Here is a 23,246-nt window from a genome sequence, read left to right on the forward strand (position 1 = left end):
GTATAGCTGGGTCGGAGATAATCCCTTCCTGATGGATTTAGATGACGAGTGCGCTATTGTGAAATGTAGAGGGGACGAAAGATAGTCAATATTGTATGTTGTCTTCAGTTTCATGTTTTAGGTATCTTGGAATGTGAGGTACAATTAGCCGGTATGTCATGGTTTATTTCTGCAGCTATAAGTGTTGATTGCTAAGATAGCTAACAATAATATTTATATATATTCTTGGTAACGTTGGTAAAGTTTCAATTAATGATTATTTGAATGTGTTATTTCAAGCATATTTCAGGGTAACTGGGGTTTTCTATAAAATTTACATTATCATACTTTACTTGATAAAACAAAGTCAAAACGTTTAACATATATCATATAAATCAGCATTTAATTTTTTTTTTTATAGTTTCCAGGATTTTAAAATGTTTGGCACACTGAAAAACTATTATAGAATACATTGTCTATAATAAACTCATGAACAAAGATGATGCACAACAAATAAGTCCTCGGGTATACCAATTTCCATTGATTATATAGAGACTTCCTCTTGACAATTTTCTCCCTGTGCTACCCAAGTTTAGCTTTACCATAATGTACATGTACATCAGCAATGTACCATATATACACCCACTACTCCCAATCAACTGCTGCAATAATACTAGCTTTCTGTGAGTTCACATCCACATGCCTCAAGATCAATCATTAAGAACATCCTTTTGTCCCAGGATCTATAAGGATAATCCCTTAATCCTGCGATCAATACCAATTACAAGCCACAACATCCATTCAAGAGGTACCATGTCCTTAGAAAATCAGACAATAGGACCTGGTCTAATCAATAGGACTGGGCCAGACTATGGATAGAACTCTATGAGCTGGAACCTCTAGCTTGAACTCCAGGCACAATGACTGTAAAGAGTCTTAGGCAGGTCGAGAAAGCCAAGAACTGGATTTCTATGGAGCCATATAAGTGCATGGATGGCTGAAGATGGTTAGTTTTGGACTTCAAATAGTGAACACATTTTTGAATATTTTAACGTGACTTCTTTGCAATCAATATCAAAGAACTCTTGAACATCATTCTTTGAATTGAAAAAGTGATGTAATTCATTAAAGAAGAGAGGAAGAAACAAAGATAGAAAGGAGGAATAGAAAGAAAGAAAGAATGAATGAAAGAAAGAAACACAGTTAATATGGGTCTGAGTTCCAAAAAGTATTCAGAACAAATAATTGTATTTGTTTGACAGTGCTGAGTTAATTTTATGGAATGGGGACAAGTAAAGATAAAAACAAACATATATCAACCTCCCTTTGAAAAACAAATACATAACCTGTTTCTTTACACTTGTCTATTTTTTTGCTCAAAAATTAAGACAAAATGAAAAACTGAGAATTACAAAAAGTCTGTATATATGTGCATCTCTTTCATAATCCTCCTACCATTGTATATGTTTAATAGAGAAAAAAGTGCAAATCAACAACAAATTTAAGTTTTGTCTGACAGTACAAACTAAACCCAAATATCGCGGGTCATGACCTGACAATATTTGCCTCTCCAGATCCTTATAAAACAATTTACGTCACTGCTGGCATAAGAACCCATTAGACTACAAGGGCTTCTGTTAATTTTCTTAAGTCATGATGGTAAGAAAACATTGACAAGTCAGATTAAAAGAGTTCAACACTCCCCAAATAGAAAGTATTTTTGAACAAGAAGGGCAAAGCTTGTGGTTTACACAATAAGCACATAAGTTAATCTCAACATTGTTAAAAGTCGGTTTTGTAGGAGATTCGTTGTTTAGTGCTGGAAGAAGTTAGAAACCACAATTATTGATTCCATTTTAAAGGTATTTATTATGCTACCTAATGAAATGAGTGTTTTTTGTAAAGGGACTATGGGAATTTCAGTATCAAGCAGTTCAAATTTTGAGGGGAACTAACAAAATTCAAGTGTATTGATAAAGAGAAAATCAAGAATAGTAGAGAAATGAAAATGTAGACATTGTTGCTAAACGTGTGTCTACGGATATCAATACAGATATAATTCAAGTGTATTGATAAAAAATAGAAAATCAAGAGAAGTAGATAAATGAAAATGTAGATATTTTTGCTAAACGTGTGTCTACGGATATCAATACAGATATAAACAATCTGTTCATACTACACGGTTTTATGTTACTTTAAATAAAATGACAATAAGAAGTCATTCAAATTGTCAACACCAACATTCCAAACCTGATTAGGAACATAAACAAAAACAAAGTTGCCATGGAGACAATCCAACAATTTAGGGGATAATCTAGATTTAATTATACCCTCTGATTGCAGAGAACATGAATAAGGGAAACAATGTCGAAAGGAAGCCCAAATGTGTTTCAAGCTTGATCAATCTCTGGTATCATTCCAAATTCTCGAGGTGTTTTTTAGGTTTCGTTGAGCTTCAAACTCAACTACAAGACACACACATTTTATACAAACTGTCAACGCAAAGAGAGCAGACATGGGGGTGTTTCATGAAACATCTTGTTAGTAACTTTCACTGACAAATTTGCTTTCAGCCAATCACATGCAAGGATTTCAGTAGCTTATATTAGTTGTCAGTGAAAATCTAGGACAAGAAGCATCATGAAACACTAGCTGCCCTGTTTGTCTCTTTGTATTGGCAGTTTTAATGAAATACCGGTATATGCATATTGTGAATAAGACAATTTCCTTTTAGCCAATCAGTAGAAAGGATTTTAGAAGCTTATAACAGTTGTCAATAAGAATCACTATGTGTTTCATAGACATGAAAGCTCCCAAGGTATGTATTGGCCGGTGATTAGCATAAATGTAGAGGCCGTTCTCTTTACGTTTTCTAAAACTTCTTTACTGGAAACCGATTCAGGAAACCAGTTTGGAAGATCGCTTTTGCTGGCGATCTTGAAAACTACATCGCGAGGTGGTTTTCTGAACCGGTTTGGAAGATCGCTTTCAAGATCGCTTCAACCATTCTCACTACACGTTTAACTAGTTTTCACTAAACTAGTTTCCAGTAAACTAGTTTTAGGAATGTAGTGAGAACAGTGTCGTAGAAGGGGAAGTGGAGAAGGGGCATTCAGTCACACCTGAATGGGTGTATCTTATACCCCCTTACCCCCCCCCCCGCACCCTTAAAAGAAATGTAAACACTGTTTGCCCCTTCGAAAGCGAGTTCAAAGAGTGAAGGCTCTGAATCACTATGGAGTTAAGTCCACCTGTAAACAGAATCCCAAGAAAAGGAAAATAAACATCTTTTCAGAAATTGGAAAATGAGAGAATGGAAAATACACTTATTTCCAAAATGTTGATGTGACATTAATAAATACAGAAAAAAGGGAGAGGGGGGGGGGGGGGGTGGTCACCCCCTCAAAAAAGACAAGCCAGACAATCAAAACACAACTTTAAGGATAATTTCCAGAATTTTAGTGATATTTTCCCAATTATAGACAATCCTAGAAAGCAATCAATGCACTTACATGTATGAGGGAGATGTTGAAAATAAGCGTTTTTTTTTATTCAAGCGATAATGATCTAATTTTCAGAGTCTTCCTTCAAATTAGTATCTATATTACATAATATATTGAATTAAGTATCTTGAAGAAAGCAACTCGGCAAGCAACAAGAACAATGTTCACCGGATTAAAGAGGAGTGCATGGAAAAATAAGGATAAAGTCAAGTAAATTCCAGTATAAGGACTAAAAGGCCTACAAAGCTAAAGTTCATTAGAAAAAAAAAACCCACAAAAAAGACTTTCCTGAATATTTTCATATCATCATGAAGGCCATGAGAATTTCATGCAAGCTTGCGCATGAAAAAGATGTATAAATTAACAAGTTCGCACGGAACCTGGCTTTACAACTTGACCTATGGCCATATTTACAATCTACCCCTGACTAAAAAGGGCCTACGATTTTTCAAATATCTCAATATACAGATAGACAATAGAAAAGAATGAAAAATACACGTAGGATAACAACAAGCTCAAATACCATCACATGCTTGACTAACAAACAATGATGGAAAAATATTATGAAAGTTGAAAAGCTAAAATTTTGTTTTGATAACAGGAAATGTGTTTAGGGCAGACTCCCCTCAATTATACATTTTTCCTTAAATTATGTTGATAAATGATAAGGTTTGTATTACAAATCATACACTAACTATAGATGTCAACTTCTCAATTACATCAGACTTTACTTAGATAAATACAAGAGAGAGAGAGAATGATGTTGGCAAACATATTTGTATGATTGAAGATCAAAAAAAGTGTATAAAAGTACAAATTGTTTTGGATCTTTGAACAGTGAACATACAATGCTGAATGAAAAAAAAATGATTTGACAAATAACATGTTTGTGATCAAATTTGTGCAAAAGTATAAATCAATATACAGCAAATAGAAAAAGCAACTGCATATATTTGCAAAAGCTTGTTGAGAAAAAGAAGAGAGAAAAAAGTGCATTTTATTCAGGAATTGATTGAAATGAAAGCATTTAGTGAGCTTGATAAACATGTTATATTCTTTTGTGTGCAGCTAGCCTTGTTGAACTGCCTTGGGATTTCGCTAGCTTTAATCTCCTCTGGAATTTCAAAGTTTCCAATGTTGTGAAAATACTTATAATTTATACAGAAGTAATAAATGCACAATCTATTTCCCATGATTTTCCTTCTTGAGCAGACATTTGCCATTGGTGATTTCAATCAATGAAATAGTAAAACTGCACAACGATAGTTAGGAGTTTTGTACATAATATCTGATGAATACTATGAAATAAAAAACAAAGTTGCTGGGGGGTAGTTTTGATATAGAGACAAAAAAAAGAAAGGAGTGATTTTTTTTAATGTTAAGATTTTGCTCATATGGCCATTACAAGGTTCAAAATAACAAGTTCATTTATTGAATGTGTGACCAAGCAAAGAAAATATTCACCAACAGTGACCAAAAGTAAATACTCAATAAAAGACAACTTCCTAACTACAATGACGTTAATAAAATAATAAATTGATGAAAATACAATGTTTAAAACCAGAAATACCACAAGTTGGTAATCGCTGATCCTCGGATTTGATAAGAATAGGCTTATCTGTCAATCAAATGAACTATAATTGCTTTCAACTTAACACAGTTGACTTTAGTACTACTTGCTGATCAACTGGAAATGGTGTTATTGTTTAAGTTGTATTCATTGAAAATTGCTATGAATATTATATCTGAATAAAACTGTCACATAAGTTTAAGTGATGTCATAAATTCCATTTCCTCTTGGATTTTTTTCAAATAGTTTTATTGACCATTCTTCAACAAATGAAACAGGAAAATATTTCTGAATGAAAGTTGTGTTAGAGTAGGCCTAGTGTGAATTCAGGGACAAACTTTCCTAATAGTAATACTAAACTAAAATCTTAGATAGGGCCTATCAAACACAGTTTATATAGAAATGTATAGTTGTTTTATCAATATTATTCTTCCATTAATATTGATACTATTCTTTCATGGAAATATTTTTTTTCAAGTAAGCATCATTTTGACTGTAATGATCCTATAACTTATCCCCGCCTCCTCCTCATCATGGCCATCATCAGCACCACTTCCACTATCATTACCACCACCACCATCATCATCATCATCATCATCATCATCATCATCATCATCATCATCATCATCATCATCATCATCACCATCATCATCAATCATCATCATCATCCTCATCTTCATCATCATCATCATCATCATCATTATCATCATTATCACTGTCATCATCATCATCATCATCACCACCACCACCACCACCACCACCACCACCACCACCACCACCACCACCACCACCAACACCACCACCACCACCACCACCATCATCATCATCCTCATCATCCTCCTTATCATCATCATCATCATCATCATCTTCATCATCATCATCATCATCATCATCATCATCATCTTCATCATCATCATCATCATCATCATCATCATCATCTTCATCATCATCATCATCACAATCATTATCTTTGTGATATAAAACAATATTAGCACAAACAATGCCTATTAATATTAGCATTCTCTCCCAAATCTGTCATAATCTTACATCATGAAAATCAGTTGCTTGAAAGCCTAGACTAGACAGCATATGTCCGATGTTCCAAACTGAAAGACATAGTGCTCTGATATGTTTCTGGCGAAATCACATTATTTTCATACAGACAATTGCTGGCGGCTATTATGCTTTCGTCTAAATGTCAGAGACAATCTTTTATTGATGTAATATCTAGGTTATTAGGGTCAACTTGTATCCTTGAGGGAACGGAAATTGAGAAGTAATTTCTCTTGGTAGTCCGCCTCGAGGAAGAATTTAGACAGATATTCTGTCTAATCCTTCGGTCGGTCCGGTCCGTAGCTATTCTTTATATTCTAAAAGTTGTTGATTCTTTTCCATCTCATGAACAAGAAAAAAAGTTTTAAGGAACAAAGGACATTTTTTTTGCATGTGCATCAGTAAGAGATGATGAATGATGAAGAAGATGATGGTGATGATGAGGACGGTGACGATGTTGATGAGACAATGATGTCGGCACTGGTGTAAATCCAAGCAGCGGACCTATTGTTCAGGAGGGGGGGGGGTGAATTATTGTGTCATCCCCCTCCCATTTGAATAGTAAACACATCATATATTTACGCCCATGGATATAGGTGATGATGATGCTGAGCATATTTCTCTGGTCTAAAAAGTGAGCCTAAAGTTATGAAGACACAGGCCTATCATATTGTTAGAAATTGAAAAAATGAATGAAATGAATTTGTACAAAGCCTAGGGAAACCAAATAATGTAGTAGTGAACAGGTTAATGACAATACACTATCTTCTTGATGACAACATATGTCTTTAATATTATAATAATATAAAAGAGGAATTATTATAATAATAATAATAATAATATAGGTACATTTACCCAGGGTAACCACTTCAGTTTCAAAACTGTTCTACCAGCGGGCCCTGCTATCATTATTACCCCGGCTTTAGCTGAGCTGATTAGGCGCTCAAGCATTCAAGGAATTTCTTCCTACCCATTCACCTCACCTGGGTTGAGTGCAGCACAATGTGGATGAGGCTGGGATTCGAACCCACGACCCTCTGTTTCAAAGTCAGAAGACTAATCCACTGGGCCACAACGCTCCATTATTGCTTAACCTTGTGATGTACATTCGTTTTAACAAGGAAATAGTACAAAAGAAGAAGGCACAGTGCTTATCTATGAGAGTGCATCTCCATCAGAACATCCTAGGCACATAGCATCATCTTGGAGCTAGAAGGGCGATGGAACACACACTCAATGCATGCATCCAACGTCCCTCTTGCTCTCACATCCGATGGAAGCTAATAAAGTTTGATCCGGGGTTTGTCAATACTTGGCATCTTGGGCTGCAGTAACATGAGATAATCAGATATTATGACTTTCTCTCACTCTTGCGTCACCGTTGATATATCGCGATATTCATTCCGAAAGACGTACACTAGAGGCATTCCATCATCGGCCTGAAATTTGAAGACAGCTCCTGATTCTAATTCACAAGAGTACCTGGACAGAATTATTGACTAGAAACAACTTATATTTGTGGGATTTGACTTGAATTTACAAGTTTACTTCAATTGTTTCTTACAAAGTAGAAAGTAGCAAATTATTTGATAAACTAGCTGCATGCTTATTCCCAAACTTGTGGAGTTGGGGTTTGGTTTGTTTCAATTCATTTGTAAGTGCAAGATTATCATACAGTGTTGGAACTACCTCTACTCCTCAATGACATTTGCTCAATTTGAGCTTACACAGTAAAACAAAATTATACAACGCTGTTTACTATATGAACCTTACAGTAATTGTTTAAACAGTTTAAACAAGTGTTTAAATCTTAAGCAACAAAGTTTAATTTTCAATATCTAATTTTCAATAAATTAAACATGATTGTTTAAACGGTTAAACAAATAAGGTTCATATAGTAAACAGCGTTGTATAAAATCTTAAACAGCGTTTTTACTGTGTATGGACAACGGGGACTTAAGCTCTGTATAAAATTCATTCTCAAGTTAACATGATACCATGGCACAATCGAGCTAGAATTTCAAATTTTCTGAGCAAACGTGGGCCGATGAAGACCCATCTGTCGATGTAGTCTCAGATACAGCAGATCTTCTTCTCAAAGTTCTTCTCAATTTCTTTGCAATGCCCACCCTTTCTGGGGCCACATGTCTTGATGGCCAAGGAAGACTATCTCTAATGACGGATGATCCTAACAAGAATTTCCAATCAGGGCGAAAGAAAAACCCCGACTGTCATCATCTGTAAACCCCTTGTCAATGGCACGACCCCTTCTCCAGACTCCAGATAGGTAGATCACTGGACATACCAACGATTGATCAGAATTTCTGACAAAGAACATTGATACTCGAAATAGAAACCGAAACTTATTATGGACATCAAAGGGGAAATATCTGTAATTTTTTAAAATTAAAATGCAAGTTACACAATATTTACAAGTAAATAAAGCAGATTTACCCCCCCCCAAAAAAGAGAATAAGCTATAGATGATAAGTAGGCCCCTAAATAATTACAATATTTAAGATAACAAAACACAAAAAATGTATGATAAGCACAGACTCATGATGCTGCAAGAAACAAATCCATAATTAATTGCATCAATATCAACTGCAACTCTAAAAAAAAAAAAGGACAAAAAACAAAAACAAATCAAATCTAACCCCCCCCCCCTCCCCACAGGAAATATGAACTTCGATCTAGCTCTGATTATTTTGATACAATATACATGTATTGACTTGAAGGAGAGGGAGAGAGAGAAAATAGACGGGGGGGGGGGAGGGGGACACGAAGAACTGACCAGATGTAGGAGATAAGTGCATTTGGGGTCACAATCCATTCTCCCGAGTTTTACCCCTGAACTTTACAATGCCTACATAAAAAGTAATTTGCTTTTCATCCCTATCACAAGCAGCCAGAATATATGGGCTATCAACCTGGGTTATAAAAGCTTTATCGCACTCCGAAGGACGATGATTAACTCTTCAAAGCGGACAGTGGGATGTCTGTTTTCTCTCAAACAAGTGGAGAAGTAGGCCGAGATGATATTTTGCAATCATCTCTCGTCTGTTTCTTGATAAAGGGACTAGTCACTATTTTGTACTTCAGCTGATCTTTTTGTCTACATCTCTCCGCTTAATGAGCACAGATAGTTGATTATCTAAAATCTACTCCTCAAGTTGACATAATACTCCCCAGGGAGTGAAGATGTGCAGAAACATGATCTCCTCACAAATTTGAATCTAATCCCTCAGCTTTAGCTATGAAAATACAAAGATTATTTCAAATCTACATCAAGGTGATAATGAGCAAGCCACATAAATACTCCCCAGGGAGTGGAAGATGTGCAGATGTACGACCTCTTTGCAACTGTTAATCAAATCTCTCTGCTTTAGAAAGTATAAAGACAATTTCAAATCTACTTCTCAAAATGTTAATGCTAGTGCCACTGGAATACTCCCCAGGGAGAGGAGGATATGCCGACACTGTCTTCTTGCTAATCTGAATCCAAATAACATTTTTTTGCCCCTCATAGATATTCTATCTATTAAGTGATACATAATTACAGAATGTTATTCTTTTACTTTCACCAGGGAAGTGTTATTACACTTCCCTGCTTTCACCATGTATTTTTCCTTTTACCATGAGGTAGAGAAAAAGAGTGGAAATTCGCTCCTATTCTTTTACAGAATGCTCTAAAATAAATCAAGATTCACTCTATAATATCTATTCCAGTACAATTCACCAATTCCCTCTAATTCTAATAGACAAAGTAGGATTTACGAAACATATGAAATACTTCCAGTCGCCAGTCTGCAAATTAAGTACAGCTTAAAACCCAGATTTTAATACTAATCTGGACGATAAATCTTGGTAATTCCTCATTTTCCCCTTAAAATTGTTAATCACATGAAAGCTCTTTTCATTTAAGTCCTGTAAAAAGATCTTTGGGGAGTTTAAAAGCCATTACAGGTTTTTAATTGTGCATGACAATAAAATGAACCGAAGAAGTTTAGCAGTATCAAATATTAACACTTTAACATTCTTGACATATATTTTCTTTATACCACCCTATACAAGCAATGTGTGATTCAAATACATTGGGTGGGTATGGAAATATCTTCAGACATTCCAAGTTTAATTCATAGTTCATACTTCATAAACAAAGGCTGTTATTGACAACCTGAAATCTAGTCAAATGTTTTACTGTGCATAGTAACAAAAACTATACACACTTAAACTGGATTCCAAATATTGTAGTTCATCTATTACTTGCAGTTTTGAGAGAAATAGGTTCTAGGTAAAGACCCCCCCCAAAAAAAAAAAAAAAAAAAAAAAAAAAAACCTGAATCACTTGATTAGTTAACATTCCTCTCCCTAATCAATACATTCAATAAATGAAATAAATATGGAAAACAAGAATTGTGCTGGTTTATATTTACATCTCCCTAGCAACAATCAAAGTATTTTGCATCATCATTATTTTGCTTTCATTTCTCTAAAAGTGGAATAACTTTAAATATTGATTTTAGTTCTCATATTTTTACATGAATGCAAAATGTATTTGTAAGAAAGTTAATTCATTTCTCAATGCAATCGAGAAACAATATCACTTTTTGTTATCATATGTTCTCAAAATCTAACTCTCACATTTTTCTCAATTTGTGGAGGAGACCTTACATTCCCTACTATATGAAAACACATTCCTTCATGGTTTGTTTTTGCGAGGCAAAAAAATAAAGATTGCAATCAAAGTATGAAGAAAAAAAAGAAATTAAAAGTGATTTGAGGTCCAAACTAATTACTTTTTGTGTACATGACCCTCAGAGAGCCAAAAGAATACAGGTTTTCAATCATAGCTGTTGATCACGTTTCAGAAGTTTTCAAGATCAAGCAAAGAATTACGTTTCCTGATTGCATCTAGTCTGGTGATTTTAGACGGTTTGGATACCTGAGCTAGGTTCCGCAGCCGCCAAGCGTTAAAATCTTGTAGTCGGATGACAATTACTTTAATAAATAAGGGATATGCTTTTTTTCAACCACTAATCTCTGATTCCTTGAAATCGAGTATTGAGTGCAGACAGAATTAAAGATTAAACTTCAACTTATAATGCAGATATGTTCTATATTTGCTCTCGATAACTACCAAGGTTGCAAGAAGCTTGCCTGAAATAGCAACAAGTAATCAGGTACCCTCTGGTTCCTTGAAATTAGGTATTGAATGCAGACAGAATTAAGTATTAAACTTTGAATGTAGAAGACTTTATTACACCGATAACACAAGTTTTGTTCTGTCTGAAGCTTGCCTGAGATACCGACAGCTAATCAGTTACTCTTTGATTCATATTCTTAGAAATTGGGCATTGAATGCAGACAGAATTAAATATTAAATATTGACTGTAGAAGACTTTATTACACCGTGAAGTCAAACATGTTCCGCCAGAAGTTTGCCTGTGATAGCAACAGCTTATCAGTTACTCTCATATTCTTATTCTTAGAAATTGGGTATTGAATGCAGAAAAAATTACAGATTAAAATTTTATCAAGATTTTATAACACCAATAGCACAAACAAGTTTCTGCAAAGTTTGTTCTGGATAAGTATAAGGCTTATAAGAAGCTTGCCTGAAATAGCAACAGCTAGCTATTACTTTGTGGACAATAGTGCATCATATAAGAGATTGTTATGAAATCAGCTAAATATTGAGTTAAGAGATTGGTCATTCAAGGTTTCACCATTGGGCAGTGACTGTTTGCAACCCTTTGGTTACAATATATTTTGCACATTATCGTAGTAACAGTCAGAGATCATTATGTATGCAAGAAAAGCTTTCAACGAGGCTAGAGAATAAAAGTCAGAATGCTGACCACTCACCCTTCCACCTACACTACCAACATGAGTAGAGTGGACACTCTGCCTTGACCAGGTGGACCAGCTCCGGTCCCGGATGTGCTGCCCGCCTCGGACACTGGAGGGCGGGACGTAAGGTTCGTAGCGACACCCAACCAGATTGAGCTGGGGGATGGGCATGCTGGTGGGACGAGGGCGGGGCGGCACCCCCAAAGTGTCAAGGGGTACCTTAGTGGGTATTTCAGAGGAACCCATAGGTGCCATTTTGGGACCCACTAGGTGTCCAAGCACTATCTAAAGCTTTGGTGCAGTGCCTTTGAGATTCCCTCAAGGTTTCTTAGATATTCCTGACACCAGATAGATGATATTCCAAAACTATCTCCTTCAGTTCTCATGCAAATTAAGAGCTTTTCCACCAACTGAAATTGTTGAAATTATTGCTGGTCAAACATACTGTATTAACTCCATAGCACCATGTCTTCCGTATTCAGAGCATTGGCCATTGGCCTCACAATACCTATAATCATCCGATCAGCAAAATATATGATTTCAGGAATTCTTTCTGCAGAAGTAACAGCGTTGGCGACATAAAGTTAAACGGTACTCCTCTGGTACATCCAAATCAAAGTTGGATATTCACAATCACGTCCACTTTTATCTTAAATTAATGACACCAAGGTATTTAGTTCACTTTAAACATTCTGTAAACTTTTCTCCAGTCTTGAATTGTAGATTGTCTATTCGATGAATTGAAGGACAGCTTCCGCAAAAGAAACAGAATTCTCTCAACATCCTTTCAGAGCAGCGACATAACATGAGAGCTTCCTGTGCTCTGCCCACAGAAAAATTGTAAAAAGTCAAAGTATTCGGAAAACACTTTATTTGTAACTTCCAGTGGCACTTTACCAAGGCAGAATAATCACAAAACTCACTGTCTATCAATTCACAAAATAAAGCTCCAAATAATGGCTCTCTTCATTGCTTTCTTTGCAAAGTTATTAGAATACCCAGGAGTTGTAAACAAGCTTAACTTTTGTTACTGCTTACTGAAGTTTAACGGTTGGCTGAGAAATGTCAAAGCTTAGGGCCCCCTCAGTTGGGAGTTTCAGTGTTTACTTCCTTCCAAAATGAGAAATTTAATCAATCACCTAAAAAATGTTGACTTCATCTCTCCGAATAAATTTAAATGCAAAAATCCGCAAAAGTGTTTTCAAGTTGTCTAGGACCGAATTTTGAGAACGGAGAACAGAGGAATTGTTGGTTTCTATGACATCACTTCTAATCAACAGGAAGAGAATAGTTTCTCTGACCACAAGATGAATATTTCATTATGATGTAAATTTCTATTGTAATGTATATTTCATTGTGAGGTATATTTCACTGTGAGGTATATTTCATTGTGATGTATATTTCATAAGGCCTTGTGTAGAAGTGCTTTTAAACAATATGAGTGGGTGTGTACTTCACTAGGGCTTGATTTCAAACAGGAGTTCACATATTTCTGAGGCATTTAGTTTCACTCTTGTAAAATAACTATTCAAGTTCCAAGCATACTTTTACAACAATGATCCTCCTAACAATCTGAGAGGAAGCCCAAATGGTTGCCTAACATGGCAACAAATAGAAAAGCTGATTGGATTCCTGTCATGACCGATTTATTCAACAAAAGATGTATGCATAATCTATTGCATAGTTCAATAAACATGTCTATCTTTCATTTCTATGAAAAAAAAATACAAAGAATTTGTTTGTAACCTGTTTGTGTCATGGTTGTTTACCAGTAGTACATAACAGGTTATATTCAGTGCAGCTAGGTAGCAATATTCTAATTTTTTAATAGACAGTTGTTTTTTGCAAATGCCTTTTCATAGGGAATGTAATAGATTTATTTCAAAACACAACAATTTAGGCCTAACATGTATGTGTAGGTCCAAGTACATTGTGTTAAAACAATACTTCATGAAATTTTAACAATATGAATGTTACTAATTTTAAACAATATTTGTTAAGTCATTCACATGCTATTTTTATAACTGGTTTGAATAATTGTGGTTTTCACCTACTAAATATAAACTTCCTGCAATGACCATCTTTGCATCACTGGACACCACAAAATTTTATTCCATATTCATGACTCCAAACAGAATTTAAATGAAGATGCTTTATTTGCATGAATGTTTTCCCCCTTCATTTTGTGAAGATTTAATATAGTCAAGTGATTGCCTTTCAATTTGTGGTGAATGATAATATAATGCAGGGACTCGGTTTTATAATTATAAGGGGAGCAATAAAAAGCTCTCCTAGAACTTTTAAGGAGAGCGGTAGAGGAGCATTTCAAGAAGCTCTTCTTCAACGTACAAGGGGAGCTTTTTGCCCAATTAACAAAATGGATGGAGGAAATGTATGTACTATAAAATTACAATCAACAACCAAAGGAAGTATTTATAATTGTTTTACAATGTATTGTAATTAGATTGTGTGTTGTAAAACCTGTTTTAGTTAGGTTTTGACTTGGCTAAAAGTTAAGTCACTGACAATTTTTTTTTTTTTTTCGGGGGCTCCATTTTAATTTTTTTGTCAAATTTCGGGGGCTCTTTTTAAATGCTACTTTTTTGTATTTTGAGGAATACCTGTTCACTTATTAAGGAATTATTACTTTTTGTTTAATATTAAATATTGTATGATTTTTAAAGTTATTTATCATGTTTAGAATCTTGGATGTGGGTGTGTGTGGATGGGTGGGTGTGTGTGGGTGTGTGTGTGACTGTGAGTTGGACTTGGATATAAATGAATTCAATATCTAATTTCTACTCCATTTATTCCAGTACAATACCCTAGTCAGCCATGTACATGTAATAAAGGCCCATCACATACCCTAACTTTTCCTGAAGTTCTTTGAAAACGCAGATCTCCATGAAAATTTAATTTCTCTATGGGGGAGTCTAAATTTGGTGAGAATGTATTCATTAAGAACTTAAATATACATGACAATGAAGAAATCATCAAACTTTATTGGCAGTTTTGAATAATATTCCTGAAATGTAAACTCTGTCTGAAACAGAAAATCACCATCATTGAGGCCTTTACTGAGCGAATTGTCCCCCAGAGCTCTGGCAGAGAGACAGAGCTCCAACTGGCTAGCTAGTAAAAGTGCCAATGCGTGAGCCTGCCGCCGTCCTTGTAAAAAAGATGGAGCTTTGTTTGATGATTTATTGTCTGATATAATACCTCATCCCCTAGAAAAAGAAAACAAATGATTTTTTTAGTTATAATTGATAAATTAGATAACTTATTTTGGAAGTTAATAAGCCGTTTTGAAAAGCAAAGCCGAATGACAACTCACCAATGCTAGGTTACTAGACTCTGGGATTTATTTCCTGTGTATTTCGAATTATTTTATCACAGAATTGTGATATCTGTAGGGGAAACATGTGCATTCGAAATGGCACACGGTGGTAGTCATAATGGACCCCTATACATGCAACTCTTTCCCGACCGTTGCGTTGATTTTTTTTTCCATACCTGGTACCATGTGTATGGAAATACGTGGTACAGAAAAAATAACGCAACTTCGGAATTTGAAACTGCGCTACTCGCTACTTTTAAGGCTTATTCGTGGTTTTGAGTGTGGATTTTGGATGGTTTTTAAATGGTAAGCGGAGCTCGAGCATATGGCACTAGTGGGCGGTTGAGTAGTTATCACTCGGCAATAATTTCGGGGGCGACATTCAGATTTTATGTCGCCCCCGAAAGCATGATTTTGGGTGATTTCGAGGGCGACTTTAGGCATTTTCGCGCAGGTCAGCTATCGCGAGGCGCGCTATAAATCGCGCTACCAAAAATGGATTAAGGCGCGCATGTAGCGCGCGATCGCTCTCGCGCGCCTTAAAATCGAGTCCCTGATAATGCTCGATAAAAATACAATGCAGTTTAGGTAACATACACTGTGACAATCTGTGAATCAACATCATCACCAATATAATCAAATAATACAATAAAAACCATAAAAAATATAATTCTAAAACAGCTTTCAATAATTGTTACATTATAAATATGATAAAAGACAAGATTTATAAAGTGTAGGTTAGGCAACAGGCACTTGTTATCAGCATAATCATCAATAAATTCAAACAATAAAATCAAATATGAAAACAATAAAGGCCATCATAAATCCATTTCCAAAACAACTCTAAATAATTGTCACTGATCTCCCAGGAAGATGACAAAAATCCTCATGATCATTTTGTAATTTGCAAATACAACAGCGCCATCGTGCGCTTGACCAATCAAGCGCGGCATGGCGGGAATGAAAATATGATAACAGACACGAGACGAGATAGAACAAAACACCCTTTCACGTCACAAAATATTTCCAGCTTTTACGTTAACGTTGTTGGGGGTGTAAACAGAAGAGGGGTCCTTCATACCATGAGTGCTAAACATTGATATCCTCTTATGCTGATGTTGAAGTAGGAAAGATGCAATGTGATATAAATACATGTTACATTAAAAGAGTTTTGGAGAATTAAAGGAGAATGGGAAAGAGAGCAAACAAATGCTTATTGAAAATAATGAAGGATCATCACATCATCTCTGCATCAGAAAAAATGGGGTTCAATATTTACGAAAAATAATTAACCAACCCCGAAGGTGGTTGATTACAATCTGAATTCAATATGCATACATCTGGTTTTAACCGACAGTTGGTACATAGATATATAAATTATAGGATGGTTAAAATATAAACCCAACAATAAGACAAATAAACATTCAGGTTTGGTGTAAATTGCCATAAGAGTCATGTAGTAATTCGAAGGTAAAGTTAGTGACTCATTTACACCAGAGTCAAAACTAAAAAAGATTAACTTTAATATTGTAAATACAAGTTTCTGTCCTTGAGTGAATGGGAGATAGGCAAGCCTGCACAAAGATGTGGTTGGCTCTTTGTGTGGATCTTGTTTCAATGATGGTTTGGTCGTTATGGGGGCTGAAAAATATGAGGTTTATTGACGAAATAGGGCAATAATTTGAATCAAAAAGGTTTCAGATCATTAACTTACTTCATTGTGGTCATTTCAGGGGGCAGTGGTTGATTTTTTATATATTTTTTATGATTTCGTTCTTGTCCTAAAGGTGATTAAAATCAGGACAGGAAATGAACAAAAATATTCATATTTATCTGATGTCATCATGTTTGTGATTTGGTGTACACAGAATGTAATTAATATAGAACCACAGAAACGTTGAAAATCTATATTTGTGTTATGAATAATAACTCTAAATTCCCCATATCTAATTATTTAGGCCTTTAACAAATTTCGCTTGAACAGTTGCCTTACCATGGTTCCATAAAAAGTAAAAATATATTTTCAATGAAAAATGAAAAAAAAAAGGTTAACAATTCCAGTCCCAATAAAAATATTTCAAACCCAGCTGGGGAATGAAAATGACTGACAACATGTCCAAATAAGGATTCCACGAAAACATTCACCTGCCACAAAAGGCAACATTCCGAATATTTCACAAAGCTCAAGTGTTTTGGACCACATGGATCAGAAACATGAAAATAGGTAAATCATTCCATATGCAGGCGCACCGCTCAATCACAAATAAATAGATTCATTTTTTGACACATTTTGACAGATGTGTCTCGCTCCCGGAGGGGCCGATGCTTTGAATAGAAACATGTGTGTCTCAGCCAGGGGACGTTTAAAGGGAGGTATCAACTTTGCGGAAAGTAGACAAGTTTTCTTCTGACAGTATACCTGCCAGAAATACCGAGAAACAAGAACCAAATACTAGGCTAATATTGAAAAACTATCATGCACAGATTGGATTGATAGCTATTTTTTCTATCAAAAAAAGGCCACACACCCCTCCCCCTAATTTCTTTTTAAAGTAAGATTTTAGGATTAAATAAATCATAAGACCCTAAGCTCATGAATTTTATACAATTCACGCATCATTTTGCAAAAACTGGCAAAGGAAGAAATAAAAAACAATTAGACGCGAGTAAAACTGCCTCTTTCCCTGGTTAGCCAAAAAAATGTCCTCTCTCTTTCAAAATCCCCAAGAGAGAAGTAAAGCAATTACAACATGAATGCTCCGTTCTTTCCTTGTTGGCGCAATTCAATTAAATCATATTTCCAGGGAAAAACAATGTGCATGGCATAATGGCATAAACATGTTATGGGGAAAAAGAATGAGATGAATTCTTCCCAGCAGAGTTAGGAAATTCATTATTTCTCAAAATCTGAAGTTCATTGATTGAAAATTGAAATGGAAGTTTAAAGATAAATACAAGTTGCGGTAACGATCTCAAAATAAGTTCGAACAGAATACAATGAAATTACCACCAAAGTGTTCGTATGTATGAATAAAAAAATATGTGCCAAATAGCTCTGGAAGGAAATGCATAATTGCTGAGAAATGAGCAAAATAAGCACGGAATTCCATCAAATGTATGGTATGTTTTCGAAGCAATATCAATACACCGTCCACATATGCTTTTCTGTGTTAGTTATCAGAATTATCGATTTTGAGCTAAGATTTCATAATTTTACAAAGATAAGTTTACAAAATAATGTACCAGATCTAGAGCTGTACGATAAAATTTTGACAATTAGCCTCGATTTAAAAGGCTTTCTGATATAATAATTGCTTGCTGCATGTGTCTTTTACCTTTAATGTATGACTGAAATTGAAGTTGATATTACCCATAAAATGGAAACTAACATTTGTGACAAAAATAACTGATTGATTTTGTTTATCCATCTGGTATCAATTTCAAGGGAAAGGTTCAACATTTACCAAAGTCTATTCTAACAAATACATTTCTTTATAAACTAGTAAAATATTTATCTTTTAAATCTACGCTGAACATTCTGTTTTGTCTATATATTTGTTGTTGTTGTATGAAATACAAGGGGAAATGCGATAATTGTGCCAGAGATTAGAATCTATTAACATTTTAAGTTGGATAAGCTTCCAAGTATCTCTATTCAAAATCCCTCTGCTGCAAATACAGTAAAAACATTTTTAAGAGTATATATTCAAATATATTAAAAGAAAGTTCAATCTTGATATCGTCAAAATCCAGCAAATCTGCTTTTCTTGCACAGATGTTGTCCATGATACAATTCTATTGAGGATTGGTAAAAAGGTTAAAAGGCAAGTATTTGATCACTATTGTGTGTGAGGCAAGACAAGGATGGTGTTGGGAGATTTAAGAGAGGGATTGCGGGTTCCTTGTCGGTGAAATAATGCTATTATTTCAAGCAGCAAAGATAGCATTGCTTCAGGGGATAAAAGTGTATAAAAAGGAGAACTATATATAATTTAATATCTATTGCCTTTCAATTAGATTACAGTAAATGAAAGCTCATTATTCTTTACATAGATTTTGAATAGGATATAAAATTATCTCCTTCAAAAATAAAAATCATTTTATTTCCTTTTCTGGGGCAATGCTGAGCATTGAATACATTTTTATTTTCATACAACATAATTTACAACAAATTCCTTTGAGTGTTAAATTGTTAAAACATATAATGTGTAGAAAAACAAATTAATCAATGCTCGCTTACTGTACTTATCTTATAATATCCATGACAATAAAACAATGGTGAAAGCAAATTGAAATAATGGTTTATAAAAGAAACATTATCAGGTAAATTTATCACTTACCTATTTTTGTCCAACAGGAAAAATATAAAAAGAAACGGAAAGAGAGAGAGAAAAATTATCATTAGCGACATTTGAGTGATAAAATGAAGGATTAATATGATACAGTTGCTGCATTGAAGTAAACAAACATTATTAAAATTCCAACTCATAACTGGCAACAGTCTTCAACGCACATCTTCACACATATATTTGAATACATTTTTTTTTACTACATTTATCTATAAGCCCATATCCTGTTGCATAAAAGTTACCATTACAGTAACTTTACCCTCTGATAGTATCTCCCATGGTAACAAGGCTCAGTGGCCAATCAAAGCAAAGGATTCCATGGAATTTACCATTGAATGGCAGAGTTACCATAAAAAACTTCTATCCAATGGGTATCTTTGACCACTTTCACCAATGTAATGGGATGTATTCTATTCCTAATGAACACACCTCTCTTCCCATCAGTACATCACATTCATCTCATTCTGTCATCATCCTGTTAACATGACAACAGGCACCCTCTCTGTCTCCCTCTCTCTTAACACAATGAACAACCATCACTGCTCTCATTAAAAAAAAAGATTTATGAAAATGTGCATGATCAAAATAATTCTCCCCCCCCCCATCCGGGAATTTTGTATGGAAGTCTGTGGGAAAGGAACGTCCTGCAGCTCAGTATGAAATTGGTACAAGACAGACTTCAATACTTTGAGCTCTCAATTTGCGCAGAAAGCCCTCATGTTTTTTCACCTGGGTAAGGATTCGCAGATAACACACATCCTGGAATTATCCAATCAGACAAATGGCAATAGAACAGTTGTAGATATTCCTTTCGGGAGAAATAGAATCCAAAGAGAACTGTAGGCCTGGGTTCACATCTCCTGTCACACAGACTTTCACATCGACAGATGCTGTGGATCCAGGCGACACCAAAACAATCAGCACATCAACACTTTAAGAACTTTGGTGTTAAAACTGACAGCAGTTGGTGTCCCTAGAGGACCACACCCTGAGGTGTTAACATTACACCATACAGAGATTGAACAAAACACCAGAGTGTATAAGCATCTAGGTCCATGGTAAAAGTAACAACCAAAGGTGTTGTCACCAAAGTTTTCACTGAAAAACACCACCATCAGACCAGCAACTTCCTTTGGGCTCTACTGGTAATGAAGGATCTGTGTGTTATTCCAGAACTGGATACAAGTTGGCACCGTTGACCAATCCTACTGGTATTCGCAGGGAAACACATTCTGCTCAGGTATTTGTGATGAGGTTTTGAGGGACGGAGGGGAGGTTTCGAGATGTCAGGCAAGGTTTCTGAGCCCCGCAATCACCAAGGGGATTTTTGTTAAGGTTTTGAATACGGATTCCGTGAGCAGAGGAGGGGGGCAAGAGAGGGTGGTCGGCATAGCATCTGGTACCGATTCTCCAGAGAGCAGGGGTGCATATTACCCCTATTCACATCAGAGAGGGGTGCCCGGTAGTCCTATGCACACTCTAAAAGTGATGCCTTTATAACTTCAATTTACAAACACATATCATGAAGTCCCATTCTGATGTAAGAAACAAATTAATTAAAATAAAACATGAAAATAAAGATATTTGCCTTGGAGGACCATATATTTATACCTGAGAGATCCATTATTACCATAATGATATAATAATAATATAGAATGAAAGAAATAAAAATCAATTTTGGTTCGGTGTAGATATAAAACCTGTTTATTTTGCAAGCTTAGTTCTGGATGGTGCTCAAAATCAACGTTTAAAAAAAATAGACTAAATTCAATATGACTCTACTTTGAGTTTTACTTCTTCCATTCTATACTTGAGAGAATATGAGAGACATCTCTACCTCAAGCACATGAAACACTAGAAGAAATAAAAGAGAAAATAAGATATGGGATAGATGCTATTCGGTCCTGACACGATGTAACAAATGAGCCCCACTAAAAGCATTTCAAAGCTTCTGATCGTATTAAGGCGATGTGCTTGGATTCCCGATCCTGCCAGCCAAATCAAATTAGCCGGGCAGTTAACGAAAACCTTTCGAGAAAGTTCACTGACTTTCTCCTGCCGGGGTAGGGTGCTATGTTGAATGCTTGGCCATGGTGCATAGGTGGGATAAGGGGGAAGAATATTGTACTATTGGTTTCAACAAGAGCTTGAATTGATTAATTTACTAAGTTCATTTTTTGATTGCGAGTTTGTCTTGGTAAGGGGGAGTGTTTCCTGACATAGCAACAGTTATTAGCATGCAGGCCTTGGGGAAATGACACTTGCACAAATATTGCAAGGCATCCAAGTTCCTTTTTCTTACATATATATAGTCTTAAAACACACCCCACTTTATAGCAGGAATTAAAGGGAGCACTGTGGCCTGAAGGTTCTGACTCTCACCTCGAGACAGAGGGTCATGGGTTCAAATCCCTGCCATTGGCACACTATCCATCAGCATGCAATTGATCCACACTGCACTGTGGGGGTGAATGGGTGGGTACCTGGTATAGGATTAATTTCTTGAATGCACCAATCACCTTATAAAGCAGCTAAAGCTAATTAAAGCTAGGGTCATATATAGGCAACTAGATGAATTTGCACTCGATAACTTATGTATATTATTATTATTGCACTGTTTGTCTGGTTTTCCTTCCCCTTTCCTTTCAAGGCCTTTATCAATTTCAAGCTCTAAGCTTAAGATGGAGGTCTCCCACATTTCAAAATGTATTATGTCAATAAATGTATATATATTTTTCTGCTATTTGTTTTAATAATTAAATAAAGAAAAAATTTATCAGGTATAAATATATTTCAATTGGATTGTTAGAATGTATGTATGCATATGTTATTCATTTTGTCATTTGCTTATTGTTATGTTACATGTATGCTGAGAAAAAATGATAACACTCGTATATATTTTTGTTATTGGAATGTGGAAATAAATAAATCAAATCAAATTATTGTTACTATTATTAACTACCCCACTCGTTACCCCCCCCCCCCATTACACCCCATACCCATCAACTAAACTCAGGACTGCTTGATGGAGATGGAATGAGAAAGGTGGAATTCGATAGACTGAATCAGAGCATGCACAAGGCAGGGGACTTCACGACAACGTGGTGTCGCTTTCGGTTCCCGTCGCAGTGAGCCGAGTATTTCGGAGTAGGTCCGACTGCTTTGATCACGGGTCGAGATGCATTCTGGACATAGCGTCCTAATGCTGAACAGATTAAAGGCATTAGCCTTCAACTTGAATTTACCTAGTTGGTATTCAAAATCAGAAGAAGAAATATCTATCCACAGGGGTGGATTAATTGACAAATGTAACATTATAAAGTCATTATCTAGGGCAATATAACATAATAACCGATAGACCTTTTGAGTTCCTTGTTATAACTGGTTTAATTAAAGTCGCAATATCAGGCAATATAATAAAATAATCCCTGGGGAACTAATCGAATCTATTTGCACTTGGTGAAAGTTATAATTTTGGGCAATATAATAAAATAACACAAAGAGCTCTGAACCTTCATTGGATTGGGCATAAACTATCTGGAGTCTGTGAGTTCTTACACATTTTTAAGTTGTTTATTATTATGTTTCACAAAATATGGAAT

The sequence above is a fragment of the Lytechinus pictus genome, chromosome 19 (assembly GCF_037042905.1).
Source record: "Lytechinus pictus isolate F3 Inbred chromosome 19, Lp3.0, whole genome shotgun sequence".
NCBI lineage: Eukaryota > Metazoa > Echinodermata > Echinoidea > Temnopleuroida > Toxopneustidae > Lytechinus > Lytechinus pictus.